Source organism: Schistocerca gregaria, chromosome 4 (assembly GCF_023897955.1).
Source record: "Schistocerca gregaria isolate iqSchGreg1 chromosome 4, iqSchGreg1.2, whole genome shotgun sequence".
Lineage (NCBI taxonomy): Eukaryota > Metazoa > Arthropoda > Insecta > Orthoptera > Acrididae > Schistocerca > Schistocerca gregaria.
Window position 1 is genome coordinate 737,321,977 of NC_064923.1, and position 12,452 is coordinate 737,334,428.

The window sequence follows — 12,452 nt, forward strand, 5'->3', positions numbered from 1 at the left end:
AGGCCAGATCAGTCAATCATCCAGACTGTTGCCCCTGCAACTACTGAAAAGGCTGCTGCCCCTCTTCAGGAACCACACGTTTGTCTGGCCTCTCAACAGATACCCCTCCGTTGTGGTTGCACCTACGGTACGGCCATCTGTATCGCTGAGGCACGCAAGCCTCCCCACCAACGGCAAGGTCCATGGTTCATGGGGGGGGGGGGGGACACATAATATAAACGCTTTATAAAACATAGGTCACAGAAAATTGTGAATTAGTTTTCTTACTATCCCGTCCAAGATAAATAACTTAAGTGCATTTCGATAGGTTGATCAACGCTAAAGAAAGGTGTACAGTAAACAATGATTGTCATTCTAAAGAGCCTGCTGTCATCCAGACGCAGTGAAATATTATGGTTAACTGAAGCCAACGATAGCAGGCGTCGGATTTGCGCCACGACGCCATCAAAATGGCGGGCATAAAAGACTCATCGAAACGCAGTGTGTGTAACTTGCGCCCTATAATGAGAATTGCAACTAGTCTCATGACATCACGTTCGTTGGCTTCGCGAGCACATCACCAAACTGTCATGTTTCAATCTAACCTAGACCTTAGGCTACGCTGGTAGATCAATCTGTCACAAAATATATTTCAAAAAATAAAATAGACGCAAAACAGATATTGTTAATGTTCCTTTATCTTAATGTTTGCGAGAATGTGACGTCACACGCCACTGCATTAAATCACAGGTCAAAGCCTTGTTTGGTATCAGTAGGCTCAGTGGACTCAAATTTTCTCTCCTCATGCGGGAAAACTAAAATATAAGTAAAAAGCATATTGTATCTTATTTACTTGGGAGTCACAAGCGCTTACCTTAAGTTGTCGTCAGACGGGACGAGTTAGTTAGCCTTGACTCCACGAGTTTTGTGACGTCACTTCCTGCAATTTCACTTTGAGAATCCATTTCGCCACGTGAAATAAGTTCTGTGATACTTCGGCAACGTGCCACGTAAAGTAGAATCAATATGATGCAAGAGCGCTCTCTACTTCTCAAGCACTTGTAGGTGTCATATTGTATTTGCCGTGTTGAGCTGAAACTCATTTTCAGTGGGTTCCATGTTATAGCTTACACGTATAAGTATACGTCGCTTGTAAGCACAAGCACATTGAATCTCTCGAGATTTGTTGTAATAAACTTTAAGGAAACATAATAATGTTGCTTAAAGAATTTTCGTATTTAGTTATTTTCGTGTTACAACTCGCGTGCTATGAAAGTACGCCGTGTTAAGGCAACCGCATATTAGATTCATCAAAAACGTATTATTGGGTTCTTTTGTTATAATTTAAGGTTTCAACTGAATGTCGGAGATTACAGCTTTCAGAAGGCCGTAAGATAAAATATAAGGTCATTCACAGCAGGACTTTAGCGTAATTGGTAAGGGCTCATGCTAGGCGCTAGTGGACGGTGGGTTCGTGTCTTGCTGTATGCAGTTTTTTTTTTTTACGTTTGCTTTTTGTAAAAGCTTGTAGAAGTTTCTCGTTAAGTTAACAGAAATAATTTCTACAATTTTGGTTAAAAAAATGGCTCTGAGCACTATGGGACTTAACATCTTAGGTCATCAGTCCCCTAGAACTTAGAACTACTTAAACCTAACAAACCTAAAGACATCACACACATCCATGCCCGAGGCAGGATGCGAACCTGCGACCGTAGCAGTCGCGCTGCTCCGGACTGAGCGCCTAGAACCGCGAGACCACGGCGGCCGGCAATTTTGGTTGTTATGTAAATATAAGTGCGCTCTCTTTCAGCAGTGAACTTCTTAGATTTTGCGACCTTCATAGCTGCTGATGGACACGTACGACGGCTGTTCGGAAAGTAAGGTCCGACGGGTCGCGAAGTGCAAACCACAGTGAAAATCAAAAACAAAACAAAAACAAAAAATTATTCGCAACAGTTAGTCAGACCTTCTAGCTACCTCTCTAAATAGTCGCCGCTCCTACTTAGACACTTGTAGTGGCATTGTACAAACTTCCCAGTACCCTCGTCACAGAAAGCAGCCTCCTATACTTTCCGCCAGTTCTCTACGCTGGTCTGCCTTTCGTTGTTAGCGCCAAAATGTTGTCTTCGTAGCCAGCGGTTCATGTGAGTAGAGATGAACATCGGAGGGAGCCAATTAAGGACTGTATTGTGAGTGATCAAACACTTCCCATCGAAAACGCTGCAGGAACATCCTCATTACCCCGCAGAATGCGGCTAAAAATTGCCTTGAAGAAAGAAACGCTTGACATTTATGTTATGTAGGCTGCATACCTTCAGGCGAAATCCCTCACCATATTCCCCTCCCCCTCCCCCATGAACCATGGACCTTGGCGTTGGTGGGGAGGCTTGCGTGCCTCAGTAATACAGATAGCCATACCGCAGGTGCAACCACAACAGAGGGGTATCTGTTGAGAGGCCAGACAAACGTGTGGTTCCTCAAGAGGGGCAACAGTCTGCAGGATTGACTGATCTGGCCTTGCAACACTAACCAAAACGGTCTTGCTGTTCTGGTACTGCGAACAGCTGAAAGCAAGGGGAAACTACAGCCGTATTTTTCTCCGAGGGCATGCAGCTTTACGAGCTGCATCAAACCAGTCTCTGGACTGAAGACCACAACAACAGCAACAATTCACATACTTGGTGGGAGACACTGTTGTTTGCGCTCTGAACTGAAAAGAGAGAAGTGAAGCTATCGACAGGCACAGTAAAGACACTGCCCAACACATCTGTGCAAAGTTCCATCGGATTTGCGTAGTGGTTTCCATTTCGCGCCTAATCGGGCCTTACTTTCCGAATACGCCTTGAATCTTGCCTTTTTATCTCATTATGTATGGAAGTTTTTATTTATGTATACTACAGACAGAATAAAATGGGTAGCACATGGACAAGAGGAGAAATTTGCGTTTTAATAGAGATAAAGTAGGAATTTTACGCTCGTTCATGTTCGTAAACAAACTGTGTGGTTTAGGAGCCAAATAAAGCCGACAACTGCCGCGGGAGAGCGCTTAGAGTGCAAAAGCTCGTTATCCAGTTCTCGTAGAGTGCCGACGGCTCTATGTCTCGTGACACTGGATTTCTCATCCGCGTCCAAGTCAACACTAGCTGCCTCGACCCTTAAGCCGGCTTTAGTGCCATTTGGTACCTGTCATGGCAACCATTTGGAGAATCGCTCGACGGAGCCCTTTTGATACGTAGGGCTACTTAGGTTGTCAATGTCGCCTTTAAGAGAGTGAGTTACGGCTGGGCGCAGCATGTGAGGGAGGCCTCAGGAGCCGCGCTGCAGGTCGCGGGACAGCAGTAGCCACGGCAGACAGGTAGCCGGGAGGTCGGGAGCCGCGCTGCAGCGCCCGCACGGCGCCTCTGGACGACGCGACGTCACGGCTGGCCGCCCCGGCGCTCAGGGCACAGACCAGGGCAGGCGAAGGAGCAGCCGGCGCCAGCCGGCCGTGGTCGCTCACAGGTCGCTCCAGGGTCGCCAACCTCGGCAGCCTCCGGCTCCTGTGGCCACAGCACCAGCGTCGTCCTAGCCTCGTGTGCCTCATTCTCCATATTACTTGTCAAAAATACATAAAACTTACGAAGAAAGACTCGTAATTTGAATAGCAATTCTTCAGTAGTTTTCGTACGATATAGAGATCAGTCGATAAATACTGAATAGTAAAAGTAGAAACAGCGATAAATTCGGCAGAATTTCTACTCCATCATCCACTTGCAGGTAATTACTTAAGTCACGGGAAGAAACGAAGATACGAAGGTATGAAAGAAGGAAGGAAGGAAGAGTAGGGCTTAACGCTCCTCGACGACATGACCATTTAAAATGGAGCACAAACTCGTATTGAGGAACGGTATCAAAGATTACTGGCCACGTCGATTTGAAGGGAACCTTCTCAGCGTTTGCCTTGGGTGACTAAGTGAAGCGACGGAAAGCCTAAATGTAGTTGGTCAAACGTGGATTTTAATCATCGTACACCCGGATGCCAGTCCAACATCTTACGACTGCGCCCTCCTCTAACAGTAATGTCGCTGGAAAGACAGCGAGCTAAACAGTATTTTACATTGGGAAAAACTGAAATTCTCGTACACTCATTTTTGCACAGCTGTTAAGTAATAGGATTTTTTAAAGAATGTATCCTAGCCTATCTCCAAAAATAGATGGTCATTCAGGGAAAGGGTATGTTACACGCAAAAGTGATAACTTGCATCGACCAATCCGACCATTATTGCTTTTGCGTCTTCTCTTCGTTCTTATGATTCAATATGTAGGAGTTTTTAAGACTTTGGCTATGATTTAAAAGGATGCCTCCATCAGTTGTATTTGTTACGGCTTTTGTCGCTTACGCTGACTGCTTGTTTACATCTTCCACCCATCCTCTCCCCCGCTCTGTTTCAAACAGTAGACATTTCTCAAAATTCGGCTTTTCAGCTCATACAGCTTTATATCGAAATGTGGTGCTACAGAAGAATGCTGAAGATTAGATGGGTAGATCACATAACTAATGAGAAGGTATTGAATAGGATTGGGGAGAAGAGGAGTTTGTGGCACAACTTGAGTACAAGAAGGGATGGGTTGGTAGGACATGTTCTAGAGGGCAGCGTAGAGGGTAAAAATCGTAGAGGGAGACCAAGACGTGAATACACTAAGCAGATTCAGAAGAATGTAGTGTGCAGTAGGTACTGGGAGACGAAGAAGATTGCACAGGACAGGATAACATGGAGAGCTGCATCAAACCACTCTCAGGACTGAAGACCACAACAACAACAACAACAACAACAACACAGCTTTATACACTAATCATTCTGTGCTTATACTCAGTAGGCATGGCATTATTAGTTACATATATACCAGGTGACAGATGACCCTCCTAACAACCATCAGGTGTATTTTGACTGGTGTTTCGGCAGACATTTGCAGTGCCGCTTTTGTTACAAATTCTGTTCATAAAGTCTTGCATGCTGCATCCAGTGTCGACACAAATAATCAGTTTGTTTTCAGTTAGAAACAAAATTATTTTTTAAGCAGAATTTTATCCGCTCAGTCTACACGTTAGTCTGCTCACTTTAAAAATTATTTTGTTTGTAACGGGAAACAAACTGACGCTTTCCGCCGCATGAAAGACATGATGAGTACTATTTAATTGGGCTGACTGCAATTACATACCGCAAAAGTGAAACTGCAAATTTATGCAAAAACAGCAAAACAAATGCAGCTGACAACTCTTAGGAGGGACACTCTACAGGGAGTAGTTGGCATAAGTGCTGATATTTTTATAAGTGTTACCTTAATATGTACATACACTCGTGTGTTAGTTGTTTTTTGTTTGCGTCCAATAGTGTTGCTACAAACACATCACAAACTCTACGACCAGATGTTCTCTGCATAACCGTAACTGCACCACTAAATGGACTACGCCTGTCAGTATAGACTCTTTTGAGTCCACGCGTCACCACACCTAACCAACTTTCGAGTGAAAAATGAGCATTAAGGTCTTTCTTTGCCACATGTACTTCGAGGTAGTAACTAACATAAAAAGATAGGACTTGAAATGAGTATTATTATTAGTCTGCCAATGATCGTAAATACGATGTAATGTAATTCAGAACACTGTCCTCCGTCACCTGTAGAAATATCCACACTTACATCCGTTACGCCCTACAAATATCATACGCACATAATAGGATGGATCTTATATGATACTGTGTCTGGTCGGTATAATATAAGAAGGAACCGTGTAGATTTCCAGTTTTCATTGCAGATTTACTCCATATGCACATGTTACAAAGGCTATGTTGGACTAACAGAGGCAGCTTCAAATACCCATTCGACCACCCTGGTTCACCTACTCCATTGTGCTCTAAATCGTCTTCCAGGATGACTGCTTCACGAGGTCACGGGGCGTATCCGACTCTAGTGGAGCAAATCCTTCGCCCTAATAACGTCGACATCGACTGGAAGTTAAATTGGAACCTTCCTTCTTTTCCTTTTCCTTTTCTCGCGCAACCTCATACAGTTTCCCGCGCACTGTGCAAACAGAATCCATCTCCTCGCAATCGAGAGAATTCGCAAACTCGTCTCGCAATCCTTTTGGCATCCATGCACCGGAATGGCTTCATCTCACGGTCTCTTGCTGCATAGCTGACGTCTCCTGCTGGCCTTTGTCGTGTATATACTGCTCGGGCGCAGATGCGCACATTCTGATACTTGTCTCTAGGACAACATCTGGCTCTGAGCACTATGGGACGTAACATCTGAGGTCATCAGTCCCCTAGAACTTAGAACTACTTAACTGTTTTACGAGAGTGATCGCGAACGAAAGAAATGAGATCAGAACTCAGCATCTCGTCGATATCGCGGTCATGGGAGAGATGGACCACTCCTACACGCCTGAAGTGATGCAGCAACAGCAATTAAAAACTAAATCAGGACCATTCAGGCGTGGATTTTGAATCCTGATCTCCTTGGATGTGATGCCATCGCCCTGACTACTGCGGCGGCTAGAACGATTGTACGAACAGTCCATTGAAACTTCCTGGCAGATTAAAGCTGTGTGCCCGACCGAGACTCGAACTCGGGACCTTTGCCTTTCGCGGGCAAGTGCTCTACCAACTGAGCTACCGAAGCACGACTCACGTCCGGTACTCACAGCTTTACTTCTGCCAGTATCCGTCTCCTACCTTCCAAACTTTACAGAAGCTCTTCTGCGAACCTTGCAGAACTAGCACTCCTGAAAGAAAGGATATTGCGGAGACATGGCTTAGCCACAGCCTGGGGGATGTTTCCAGAATGAGATTTTCACTCTGCAGCGGAGTGTGCGCTGATATGAAACTTCCTGGCAGATTAAAGCTGTGTGCCCGACCGAGACTCGAACTCGGGACCTTTGCCTTTCGCGGGCAAGTGCTCTACCAACTGAGCTACCGAAGCACGACTCACGTCCGGTACTCACAGCTTTACTTCTGCCAGTATCCGTCTCCTACCTTCCAAACTTTACAGAAGCTCTTCTGCGAACCTTGCAGAACTAGCACTCCTGAAAGAAAGGATATTGCGGAGACATGGCTTAGCCACAGCCTGGGGGATGTTTCCAGAATGAGATTTTCACTCTGCAGCGGAGTGTGCGCTGATATGAAACTTCCTGGCAGATTAAAGCTGTGTGCCCGACCGAGACTCGAACTCGGGACCTTTGCCTTTCGCGGGCAAGTGCTCTACCAACTGAGCTACCGAAGCACGACTCACGTCCGGTACTCACAGCTTTACTTCTGCCAGTATCCGTCTCCTACCTTCCAAACTTTACAGAAGCTCTTCTGCGAACCTTGCAGAACTAGCACTCCTGAAAGAAAGGATATTGCGGAGACATGGCTTAGCCACAGCCTGGGGGATGTTTCCAGAATGAGATTTTCACTCTGCAGCGGAGTGTGCGCTGATATGAAGTGAGTCGTGCTTCGGTAGCTCAGTTGGTAAAGCACTTGCCCGCGAAAGGCAAAGGTCCCGAGTTCGAGTCTCGGTCGGGCACACAGCTTTAATCTGCCAGGAAGTTTCATATCAGCGCACACTCCGCTGCAGAGTGAAAATCTCATTCTGGAAACATCCCCCAGGCTGTGGCTAAGCCATGTCTCCGCAATATCCTTTCTTTCAGGAGTGCTAGTTCTGCAAGGTTCGCAGAAGAGCTTCTGTAAAGTTTGGAAGGTAGGAGACGGATACTGGCAGAAGTAAAGTTGTGAGTACCGGACATGAGTCGTGCTTCGGTAGCTCAGTTGGTAGAGCACTTGCCCGCGAAAGGCAAAGGTCCCGAGTTCGAGTCTCGGTCGGGCACACAGCTTTAATCTGCCAGGAAGTTTCATATCAGCGCACACTCCGCTGCAGAGTGAAAATCTCATTCTGGAAACATCCCCCAGGCTGTGGCTAAGCCATGTCTCCGCAATATCCTTTCTTTCATGAGTGCTAGTTCTGCAAGGTTCGCAGAAGAGCTTCTGTAAAGTTTGGAAGGTAGGAGACGGATACTGGCAGAAGTAAAGCTGTGAGCACCGGACGTGAGTCGTGCTTCGGTAGCTCAGTTGGTAGAGCACTTGCCCGCGAAAGGCAAAGGTCCCGAGTTCGAGTCTCGGTCGGGCACACAGCTTTAATCTGCCAGGAAGTTTCATATCAGCGCACACTCCGCTGCAGAGTGAAAATCTCATTCTGGAAACATCCCCCAGGCTGTGGCTAAGCCATGTCTCCGCAATATCCTTTCTTTCAGGAGTGCTAGTTCTGCAAGTTTCGCAGAAGAGCTTCTGTAAAGTTTGGAAGGTAGGAGACGGATACTGGCAGAAGTAAAGCTGTGAGTACCGGACGTGAGTCGTGCTTCGGTAGCTCAGTTGGTAGAGCACTTGCCCGCGAAAGGCAAAGGTCCCGAGTTCGAGTCTCGGTCGGGCACACAGCTTTAATCTGCCAGGAAGTTTCATATCAGCGCACACTCCGCTGCTGAGTGAAAATCTCATTCTGAACAGTCCATTCTCGGGGCCGTCACTGAAGCCCGCCACATTTAGCCCTTAGGTTTTACCTACTAAACGTTGCTTCTTGGGGGCAGTTAGGAAGAAAATGCGAAATGTCGGGTAGTCATCAGGTGGGAGGTGGAGAAGCGGTACCCGGCGACGTGCTGGCGCGGGTGTTCCGGGAAAGGCCCGTGCTGCTGGCTGCTGGCTGCTGGCACCAGCTTCCCTCCCCACGCCCACGCACGCTGCGCCGTGGCTGCTGGCTCTCTTCCACCCGACGCCGCAAACTTCCGCGTGCGGGTTTTCACGGTCAGCGCCTCGTGCGTACGACGGCTTCGAGCCCGGTCCAACTTTAGAGCTGCGAGCACAGGTAGACGCGGGCTGCCCCGTCTCAATACCGGACTCATGCGTCTCAGAACCTCTGAGACGTTAAACCCACTGACAACACCTGGTCGAGCAATTATACGAATGAAACGGGATCCTCGAAAACTTTGCGAGATATGTCTGGCACCCGGATATAATCATGCTGAAAATGATGACGAAATATTTGCATTCATCTGTAGTTGAGTATTTTTTTCCTAGTGCTGAAGATATCTGGTCTTGGAAAGAAACGTACTACTACACATGTGTAGCGTAGTTGCAAGGAACATTCAGCCTTAGAAAAGGTGCAAAGAAACGCATCCTACGAACGTGCCAAGAGTTTGAAACAGGCCTTTAATGGAAAATATGTCCTACCTGGAGCAAAGGTTGAGCTCGGTAAAACCAGACATCCGACATCGTAAAAAGGTTTCAAGTGACGTTTGGAACAGTATGTGTTGAACTGAATAACACGAAGAACAATTACGTCGGAAAAAGATGCAACATCTGTGAAGATAACTTGGCCAGTGATGAGAAGATCACCGAATGCTATTGTAGGGAGATACTAGGTATGAATCTCTTCCTCAGTTGTAACTCCAAACCCCTAAAAAATCTGCTCGCGAGCAAGGAATTAGTCTTTGATTAATCTTGATTTCTCAGCGAAAGCTTTCAGAATACTTATTTTCCACACATCGGAAAGCAGAAGAAGCTGCATTGTCGTAAATAAAAGTTTCTAGGGCGATGCAAAAAAGTGCATAATTACTAATATGTAATTTTCTGTTATGTACTTGATGTTCACCGTCTACTGTGACTCAGACACGTCTTCTCGCTGTGCGTCGTACGAGATTATCCAGAGAGCATCAAAAACCGCACCGAGAATAGAAGTAATGATCATAAATTGTTAATATACAAGAGGATGACTACATGTGTACAGTGCTGCGAAATTGTAAATTACTAAATTACAAGCTTATATCTTCTCTAACGTTTATGACTATCGCTTTTTCAGCAGTTAATAGTTCCAAGATGCGTGGTGGTTTCCATTACATGTTTAACATGTCGTCACCCTATAATCATTTCTCAGGAAGGCAAACCCATACCATTTCTTGTGGCACTCTGACTAGAAAAGCATTGTTGTGTTGAAGAGTGATTAACTTTCAAAGGTACTCGTGAAGTTGTCGGGTGTAACTAAAATATTGTTAACAGTGAAATAAAGATATTTATCGAAATATTTTCGACAAAATTACTGTAACCACGAGGTGATAAGAAACGACACGTGTGGATATATACCACACCCTAGAGAGGAAAGAAATCTGTAATGGGACATAGTGTAATTAATTTTTCATTAATAAGGTATTCTTTTACGTGAATTATACTAGACATTGCATAATGGGAGATGACAGAAGATAATGCAAACTGCTTCAGCACAATTATATTGTGGTCCGATAAAGACTAGTATTGTATTTTTCGTCTCCTGACTGACATTCATGAAGCAAGTATATTCTGCATTATACGATAAGTGGTACTGCATCTGCACTTAAGAATATCTCCCCTACACTTTTCATAAGACGAGTAAAGTAAGATTATGCTCTATATGGGATGTATACGACAGTGAACATGCACAACACTAATATACTTTACAGCCAGAGAACGGAGAATATCATTCTATGGTTCAAATGGCTGTGAGCACTATGGGACTTAACATCTGTGGTCATCAGTCCCCTAGAACTTTGAACTACTTAAACCTAACTAACCTAAGAACATCACGCACATCCATGGCCGAGGCAGGACTCGAACCTGCGACCGTACCAGTCGCGCGCTAATATCATTCTATCTTTTGACGTTTAGTCATACATTTGTGGTGGAGGGATATAATCTACCTTTACGATAGTGCACTGATAACTACGTTACAGTATATAAATGAAACTTTTTTTTTGCTTCAGTATTATATTGAGGGATCACAACAAATTTTGCTAAAACTGATTTTATTGGTTGTGAGTGCCAGGGGTGCAGTGACAAATATTGACAATTTGCGTCTTCTGATTGCTGCAAACCGAAGTAAAAATTATGGTTGGTGAAGTGTTGTCTGGACGAATGTCTAAAAAAAACAAAAGTGTAAACTTGATAGGAAATAACTTTTGAGTTCTTGCCCAGGCTGAATAAGAGTGAACAGGATTTGCAGAGTGGAGCTAAAACAGGCAGGTAAGATGTACTCTCCGCCCGCTTGCATTTGTAGTGGAGGCTTTGTGCCACATTTAACGCCAGCGTGACACCCTATTTGGGTCACACTTCCGGCGTAAAAATCACCCGGAAATTTGTCGCATTCACCGTGAGGTCGCGCGCGATTTCACGGATTATGAATTAATTACGCGACTGTGGCTTCCCTTCGCTTCCGCGGCACTGCATCAGACGTACTGCAACTAAATTGTAATCATAACCTAATTTCACCTCGGTGCCTGCAGAGCAAATTACGAAATAAACCGTGGACAGTCCGCCGAACGATTTTCTCCGGCTCACAGGGCTCACCTAATCGGAGGATATTCGCAGATTTGTTGGTTACTGATTTTCCAAAGATTACATAACTCTAGACATTTCTTTGCCTCGTGGTTAGTGAACATCAGTACATCATGTTCTGATACGGAGGTAGTAGATTTGGTAACGAATTAAGCGTACAAAATGAAATGGACCGGATAAGTATTCAGTTGGAGGATTAAAGAATGTGTAAGTTAGATGGATCTGTACATACAATTTGAACTTCCACTTCTACTGCTACGAAGTCGGAAAGAAATTCTAAATTTTATTGCAGTCACGCAAATTAATCTTTAGTGATAGAGAAAAGATTCCTACACTAATCGAGTATTATTACCGTTTATTTTTTCTAAAAACATAAGTATTATGCTATAGAGCTATAAGAATAACAAACAAAACATATGAAGCGCTGAATTAAATAATCGAAAATATATAATATCTTTGATAATAACATGTTAATAAGATAGTAGAGCCAGTAAATGGAATCTAGTGGTAATTACGTCAGAAAACGCTAAGAGGGACAGATCAGTCATTTGCTAGCAGCAAATCCAGTAATTACAAGACTTTGTAATATGACTACCAAGATACTGAGCCACGGACTGTATCGTCATCCCGACGCTCGAATGTGTAAAAGACGCTTGAATATCGCAGTAAGAAGTAGCATAAAACTGCCGCGATGCTTTTGCGAAAGGTGGTCGCAGTCACTGCTCGTTTTATTTGAAGGGATGAACGGCATGTTGTGAATTATATCGTCGGTGATGCTCACGTGTTCTAGCTTGTACCTTCTGCTGCTAACAACAGTGTCGACGATCTCCGAAAGACGCCTAACATGACATTAATTTCTCATGAGTCACAGGACTGCGTTCAGCTCGGAACTTTTGTGGGCAGAGACACAGTCATCCCTCTCCCATTAAAGCTCCATTAACTGCTGACTGAGCGCCCAGTGCGATTCTCTCCAGAATGGCCTCTCTCGAAATACTCTTGGTTATGTTGCAGTAATGAAAGCAGCATTTTCCGTAACTGCACACTTCTGCCCAAAGCTCCATCGTTTCTCTCGAACAGTGCCAACTGAAGAGCGGGCCATAC

At 44.9% G+C, this 12,452-nt stretch overlaps 1 protein-coding gene and 6 non-coding genes across 7 annotated transcripts in view; 4 read left to right on the forward strand and 3 right to left on the reverse strand.

Annotated features, from left to right (window-relative positions):
• The window catches only part of LOC126267894 (puratrophin-1-like), a 1,105,633-nt gene that overhangs the window by 1,038,320 nt on the left and 54,861 nt on the right, over positions 1–12,452 (forward strand). The window lies entirely within an intron of this gene.
• Positions 6,566–6,640, reverse strand: Trnas-cga (transfer RNA serine (anticodon CGA)). The gene has a single exon. It is a non-coding gene; the product is annotated as a tRNA-Ser (tRNA).
• Trnas-cga (transfer RNA serine (anticodon CGA)) lies at positions 6,866–6,940 on the reverse strand. Its single transcript has one exon. It is a non-coding gene; the product is annotated as a tRNA-Ser (tRNA).
• Trnas-cga (transfer RNA serine (anticodon CGA)) lies at positions 7,166–7,240 on the reverse strand. Its single transcript has one exon. It is a non-coding gene; the product is annotated as a tRNA-Ser (tRNA).
• Trnas-cga (transfer RNA serine (anticodon CGA)) lies at positions 7,751–7,825 on the forward strand. The gene has a single exon. It is a non-coding gene; the product is annotated as a tRNA-Ser (tRNA).
• Positions 8,051–8,125, forward strand: Trnas-cga (transfer RNA serine (anticodon CGA)). Its single transcript has one exon. It is a non-coding gene; the product is annotated as a tRNA-Ser (tRNA).
• Trnas-cga (transfer RNA serine (anticodon CGA)) lies at positions 8,351–8,425 on the forward strand. The gene has a single exon. It is a non-coding gene; the product is annotated as a tRNA-Ser (tRNA).